Raw genomic sequence first — 7,915 nt, 5'->3', positions numbered from 1 at the left:
CGCCCACGACCGCGCGCCTCGGGGTCCCGGGGAGGCTTCCTTGTTGGCGAGGGGCTGGTGGGAGGGGGCTGCGTGGTGGACTCTCGCGAGAGCGCGCAGTGCAGGGACTCGCCGCTGAGGGACTTCAGGAATGAGGAGGGGCGCGGAGGATCTTTCCCGGGGCGGAGGGACACGTCGATCATCTGCGCCATTGTGCGGCAGACAGCGGAACAGCTTGGAAAAGGGTAGTGAGCGCCTCCTGCCGAGGAGTCTGGGAGGCGTCTCCAAGGTGGAGCAGCTCAGCTGGGCCCGCGGTGCGAAGTCATTTCTGCCGTGAACAAGATGCCGGAACTCGTTAGCCTGGTGGAAGGACAAGGCAGACGGTCTGTCGCACAGGGTCGGTCGCGTGCTGGCGTGTGTTCTGCAGGCGGCGACCCTCGGCAGGAGCGTCGCCGAAGCCCGGGCGCAGCCCCCGGCTGTCCGTGCGGAGCTCCCGTGAACGGTCCGGACCACTCCCCAGGGCCGGCGCGAGGGGCCTCTCGCTGGCCTCTTAGGCGCCGGGCTGTGTGAGGGTCGGCGTGGCAAGCCGGGGACTAGAGCTCGTGCTCCCTCTCTGCTGCCAGGAGGAGCCGTCCACGTCTCCCAACTGAGAAACTCGGAGCTAAGCCCGCCCATCCGTCCATCCTGTAATTGATTAGGTGCCAGGCAGTGTTTAGGCAGCTGTATACATCAGCGGACAAAACAGAAATCCCCGTTCTAAAGGGTAGATAGCCTGTTAGAAAACAAAGCTTGAAGACTTTTCTTTCTCGTAGAAAATTTTAGTTAAAACTTGGGCTGCAAATTCCTGCATCCCAGAGGCTAATGTTAGCATTTGTTAGCATTTACGAAACCGGTATTAGGGGAGGGTGGGTCAGAGAGAATCGGTTGGGCGCCTAGTGTATGCCATGGGTTGTTTTTACACAGCTTAGTTTTCTTTAATTTCTTTTAAAAATAATATTTATAGAGCACCTATTTTGTGCCAGACATGTGATAGGTGGTGAGCAAAAACAATCCCTGCCACTGGTGAGCTTTCACGCTGGTGGGAGGGGCAGACATTAATCAGATAATGCCACAAGCTAAGGTATAGTTTTAACTGCCGCAGGTACTACCAAGAAGAGGAACATGGTGTTGAGAATATGTTTATATTAGAGGGCTTTAACCTAGTCAGGGGGTTTGGAAAGGTTTCTTTGAAGAAGTGATGCTAGGGATGAGATCCAAAAGAGTAAAAGCTGGTTAGGCAGTCCTCACAGACATCCAGAAAGCAGATATGATTACCTCCACTTTAGAGCTGAGAACACTGAGATCTCAGGGAGATGATGTGACTGCCCAAGGTTACTTCATATAAAGAGGCAACCTAACATTCGGATTCAACTGAGAATAGGGTCTTTTATATGCTGCTTGGACCATTTGGTGCTTTTAGGAGAGGCAAGTGTCACAAGCAGCTCAGGGACACTGGAAAGCAGGGGTCACACACTCAAAAGTCTGCGGGGCTCAGGCAGATAGCATAGGTGACTGAAGTTAGGCAGAGTATAAGACAATAGGGAATGGTAGAGACTAATGAATTGGAGGCCACACTCTTCTGTTTAAACAAAACAGCCCGGTGAAAGGACCACACTTTTAAATAATTGGCATATACATTTATCTTTCTCCCCCACTAGAATGTTAGCTCAATGAAGGACTATTTTTTAAAAACCATCTGCGCCAAGTGTTTAGAGCAGCGCCTCACACGTGGTATGCTTTCAACCTCTTGTGCTGTCCATAGCCTCTGAGCAATCTTCCCATGTGTGCAGTTCATAGATTTTGAAGCATTTTTACATTCATTTTTCTTACTTTATTCACTAGCCTCCCTGTTGGCTCCTTATTTGCTTCTGACATGGTTCCTGTATGAAAATCCCCTAATAGTCCTCCTATTCCACTGAGAAATATTTAGGTGTGTTTTTGTTTTGTATCTCTCCACCCTCTGCATTTTTTTAGCTCCTCTCGCCTGATGTGCTTGGCATCTTATCCACTTCATATTTAAATAATGTTTTTGTCTTGTTCTGTTTCTGTTCTCACTTTAGTATATTGACCTTGGATCCACTGTTCCAACCAGGCACCCCTTCTCTACACTCAGCCTCAATCCCTGTAAATCCAGGCTGCCTCCAGCTGCTGCTTGTAGGGAAGGTACACAAAAGTTTTCATTTTTTAGAAACTGCTCTCCTGTGACATCTTCCAGAAAAAAGTGATTATCCTGCACATCTGAGTTTCCTATTCCACAAGTGGACTTCAGCAAGACAGACTCTCAAGTCTTCATGAGACAGTTAAAGCCTAGCCTCCTTCAAGCCCAGAGGATACCAGGGCTTGCCCCTCACTGTTTCTTAGGTAAACTCATAGGAGCCTCAGGAATCTTTTTTTTTTTTTTGATGGCTTCATCTATAACACACATGGCTGGGTATTTTTAATGGGTAATTTCGAACATATAGAAAAGCAGAATTAATTCTCATGTTCTCACTCTCCAGCTTTACCAATTTAGTCTTCCCTATACCTCTACCCATTTCCCTGATCCTGGATTGTTTTGAAGCAAATCCAAGACATCATACTAATTCATTTATAAGTATCAAAATGTATTACTAATAAACAGCCACTCTTTAATACCATTAAAAAACCTTACCAACAGTATCCAGGATTCCTTAATACCATCTTTTTTATACAGCTTATTTGTCTGAAAGATGGTTTGCAAAGAAAAAAAAATATAGCTACTGGACGGGTAAAAACAAATGTCTTCCACATTTCCTAATTTGGTGTTTACATTGACTTAAGCATTAAATTTTTGATGTCTTGAGAACAAAAGAGCAGATGGTTGAAGAAGTGAATCAATATAGGTCAATAAACGAAGCAGTTCATGCTACCCAGAGACATCTTGGAGGTGTGGTTATTTTATAGATGCCATCCGCTGAGTTGACCCAAACCCAGAGGCACTTTCTTTGCATGCTCCCCAGAGGTACCTTCACACCAGTGGCTTTGGTAGTACATCTGATACCACAGACCTCATTTTACGAGCTCCGAGCTCCGTAAGAGAGAATTTTTGCATAGCATTCCTCTGTCCATGGTGCTGATCTACCAGCCCTTTGGCCAGCAACCAGAGGAGAGCTATAACTTGCTTTTGGCCAATAGGATTTAATGTAGGTTTACTATAACAGTGAACATTAAATATACATTAAATAGTTCCAAGAAGTCTATGATAAGTTTTAAAAAAATCCAAGCAATTTCCGGTAATGCCAGTTACCTCTCATTTCTTTTAAGCCTTGAAAATCCAATACATTTCCTTAAAAATTGAAAAGTGGAAGTGAAAAGTTTTAGTATGTATATTTGTGTTTCCATTTGGGAAATAGTATTAGTTTCAAGTATGGTTTATTAGCCAAGCTATAACTTTGAGATAATTTCCTATTTCACAAATTAAAAATCACCTCTTCCACTGGCTCACTAATGATGGTCACACAGCTGACAGAATAACAGCTGTCAAATGTTCCAGTGCTTTTCCCTCCACTGAGCAATACAATAATGAAAAATTCTCAACTCTTTCTTGATACACATGTATAATAGCAAGCAGTCTTTTGCTGCATACCTCTGAAGCACCATGCTAGGCAGTAGTGGGATAAGTGTAAGACATAACCCTTTGACTCAAAGTGTTGACAGTAAAATGGAGAAAATTAGTCAGAGTTGTCACATATTAGAATAAATGTGGTAGAGGTATGTTTGAAGGCCTGTGACAGTACAGATTAATAGCCTCTCTGGCTACCTGGAAAACTTCACAGAGGGAATCTTGAAGGCTGTTTAGCAGGGGGGAAAGAAGGGCATTCCAAAGAGAGGTAACATCATAATCATGAGTGGTGTTTTCATGTAATGGCATGAAGTTGAGAGTGCAATGAACTTGCTGTGGGAAGGAAGTGGTGGAAGGTGGATATTGTGCACACGGGTTGGAGGGAATATGGACTTTATGATGCAGGCAATGGGAAGTGTGCCCATTGCTGTAAGAAGGTGAAGGCAACTGTCTTTGGCAGAAAGAGTTCTCTCCCATATAGACTCCTGGGCTAGAGACACTATGGAAACAGTATGCTGAGAGAGTCCTCAGCATACAGGGATTTGAGTAAGATGATTTCTAGGATCAATTAACTTGTTATTCATCTACCTATTCATTATACACATATATAGAAGTTAGAAGTTAATTATGTTTCATGTAAAATATTGAATACCAAGGACAGTGGTGAAAGACAGACTTGATTCCTGCCCTTAAGGAGCTTACGTTCTAGTGGAGATTGGAGAGGGAGACCAATAATATACAAGCAAACATATAAATAAACAGGATAATTTCAGGTTGTTGTAAACACTAAGAGGGAAATAAATAGGATGATGGAACAGACAGTAACTGGGCAGGAGTTACTTTAGAAAGTTTGGTCAGGGAAAAGTTTCACTAAGGTTTGATATTTGAGCTGGAATCTGAAAGATGAGAAGTAGCCGCATATGTGCACATTTTATTGAGGAGCATTCCTGGTAAGGTGAAATAACAAGTAAAGGTCTTGAGGTGGAAATAGTGTAAATGTTCTACCAGCTTAAAAGACTGGTGTGGCTGGAGCATAATGAGCTAGAGAAGGGATGGGTCCAGAGTGCATAGAGGCCAGCAGGGCCAGACCATGTTGAGAGAGCCTCTGGGCCATGGCAACGGGTATATAATTGATTCTAAAAACTGACATTGAAGGATTTTAAGCTACTGGGTTATATGATCTGACGTATACTTGAACAAAATCACACTGGATGAGATTGAAAGTGGATTGGTGGGAGACAAGAATGAAGAAAGAGTGGCCAGACAAGGGCCTATGGATTTATTTCTGGCAAAAGGTGATGGCTTGGACTTGGGTGTGACAATAGAGGTGGAGAGAAATGGATATATCCTATATATTCTGAATGCAGAACCGTTAGAACTTGTAATAGCTTGGTTAGGGAGTATAAGAAAAAGCCCTAGCAAATGCATAGAAGACTAAGTAGAAATCACCAAAAAAAGTAAAAGGAAAACAATTAGAAGGTGGTGTCTTGGCAGCCAAGGAAAACAAGTGTGGCAAGAAGAAGGGAGTGGCCATTTTTATTAAAAGCAGTTAGAGATTCAGCAACAGAAGGATAGAGAAAAGATCTTTCAGATTAGATTTTGCAGAGTATTTGGGGATTCTTGCCCCTTGCACCTCTCATATTTGAGATTGACATTCAGTATTCACCTATTGATGATAATTTTGATTATGTCAGCTTATCTTCAGCTGTTAGAAGGAATGGGTGTGCTGTCAGGTGGCTTTCCTTCTGGTTTGAATGTTTCTCATCTGGAAGTTGCAAGATACTTGTGGCAGGACTTTCTCCTTTGTGTCCGTATTCACTACTTTGTTCTGCAGGAAAAGGTAGTTGCTGCCTACTCCCCAGTGTCTAAAACTCAGTGAATGAGTTGACCATTCAGTTGCTTTGAACTCGTATCTCCAGTGACTCCATTCACCATTCACTACCCCCTGCTTCCTAATCTGAATTTGTGCCACTCTCATCTGCATAGCCAACCTGCTCCTGCATGTTTTTCTTCTGTTCAGAATTTATGATCCGTTGTTGCACATTTTCTTGATTTTCATCAATGTTATGCATTTATTATTTAACATGTCTTTTCTTGGGTCATTTCTAGGAATTTGGACTGGGAGCAGAGGTAGGCACTTGCATATGTCTGACATCTTAATCCTCTAACCTCTGATAGATTCCTTTTTTTGTGGATTAAAGCTGATTGCACCATGATGCCATGTTTGTGCTCATGGAGCACAGATACCTCCTGGTTGCCAGGGTCTAATCAGGACTTACTGTCAAGTCTCCATGGACATTTCTTCTGAACTATGCTGTTTGAATCAACACCATCAGAGGTAATTCCCAACAAATGTAGCCTTTAATTATTGACTTAACAAATAATTTGTTAATTATTTACTATGTACATATCACAGTCAGTGATACATAGAAACATTATATTGGATTTCTGTTCTCAATAAATGTAGGATCTGCCTGGGAAAAAGAGGCATCTGCATGAAGGGCATTAAATAATAAAGCAAGAAGACATTACTATCCAGGGCTATTTCAGTTTCAAGTGAAGAAATCTAGCTTAGCTCATAGTAAGTTAAAAAAATATTTTGTCTGATGTAAACTAGTATCTAGAACAGTGCTTGGCACACAGTAGGCCTTTAATAAATATTTGTTGAATGAATGGAGTGAATGAATGGAAGGAATTCATTGTCTTATATAACTGAAATGCCCAGGCATAACTGTCCTGAGAGATCCGGATCCTGTCTTCAGGCATCTGAGTCCCTCTTTTCTCGGCTCTGCTTGCTTTTGAGTTGGCCTTATTCTCAGGAAGGTTTTGTCCATCATATGGTGGCTGCTGGTCTTTTGAAAGGGAGTCTTCCCTCCCCTTTTCTTCCCATAGTTTTAGCACAAATCCAGGGGCTGTCACTCATAGGGTTAGCTTGGGTCACATTCCCATCCCTTAACCAATCACTGTGACCAGGGGGATGGAATGCCTGTTTGGTTAGACCTGAGTCCCATGTGTATCCCTGCAGCTGAGCCCTTCTGAGCCACCTGGAGGGAAAGTTTAGAAGGGAAAGAAAAATCAGGTAGTTGTTACTACCAGAAAAGGAATAAAGGATCTTAGGTAAAACCAATGAATGTTTGCTCTCCTAGCAGGCCTTGGTATAAGAGGTGTCATAAAGAAGTATATAATTCCACGTAATTGGGTCAGATAACGAGAGCTATTGGTTCAGATGGTTTGGATATGGTCACAGCAAGCCTTATGGAGGAGACTGAATTTTGTTAAGCTTGAGGAATGAGCAGGAATTAACTTGATAAAAAGAATTTTAGAGGTGAGTGGAAATACAGAGTACATGCAGTGGGCGAGAATGACTGAGTGGATAATTGGTGAAAGAGAGGGAGGTTGGAAATGCCAGAATTGTAAAGATGAACTTGACAGCTGCAAGCAAACCTTTAGGCAGAATTTGCTTGAGCCAGCCTGTGTGGTAATCTCCACCCTGCTCTCTGATGCCTGGATAATAAGCCTTCTGGGTTTTAACTAGCCTTTGCCTCTGGGGTTCTTGGGACACCTGTTACTGACCCTAATGCCTGCTTTGTGACACTGCTTCCTAGTTGTTAGTGAAGTCTGTTGCCCAGTTGTGCCCTCCTGTGACCAACCTGCCTCACCCCTTGTAATTGACTTTGCCAAGCCTCTTCAGCTTCAGGCAAGAAAAGTCTGCTGTAGGCCTTTCCCCATCTGCAGAGTGAGTCAGTGCAAGAGTGTGCTCCAACATGGCTGAACAGAAGAAAATTCCCACCCAGATAGAAAATCAAATGCAGCAAAAGCAAGTAGCAGTTTTTAAGGAAATCAGAGTTCCTTGGGTACAAGCCACACCCCTGTTGAGTACCCCCACTTTGCCTCTGTAGGTCCTTAGACAACTTGTCCTTGGGTAGTCACCCATTCAGCCAAGTCCATGCAGACATGGGAGTTCCCTTAAAGGAAGGGAGTCCAGGTTGCTGCTTGTATAATAGCAAATATATATTCAGTGTTTATTATGAGCTAGGTTTGGTTTTAATTAGTTTCTATATACCAAAGCTCACACACATATGCACACATATATAAACACTAATTTCCTTCTCATGCCAGCCCTGGAAGGTAGATGCCATTGTTATCCTCACTTACCAATGAGGAAACTGAGGCTCAGAGAAGTTAAGTAACATCTCCAAGTTGTTCTACAAAGTAGAGGATCCTGGATTCAAAATCCACGTGGTATGAATCCAGAGTCTACTCTTCACCATCACTTTGTGCTGTATCTAACCCTGTTCCTTTAACCCACAGTGACTG

The sequence above is a fragment of the Manis javanica genome, chromosome 10 (assembly GCF_040802235.1).
Source record: "Manis javanica isolate MJ-LG chromosome 10, MJ_LKY, whole genome shotgun sequence".
Taxonomy (NCBI): Eukaryota; Metazoa; Chordata; class Mammalia; order Pholidota; family Manidae; genus Manis; species Manis javanica.
The sequence above is the reverse complement of the archived record's forward strand: the minus strand, read 5'-3'. Positions refer to the sequence as shown.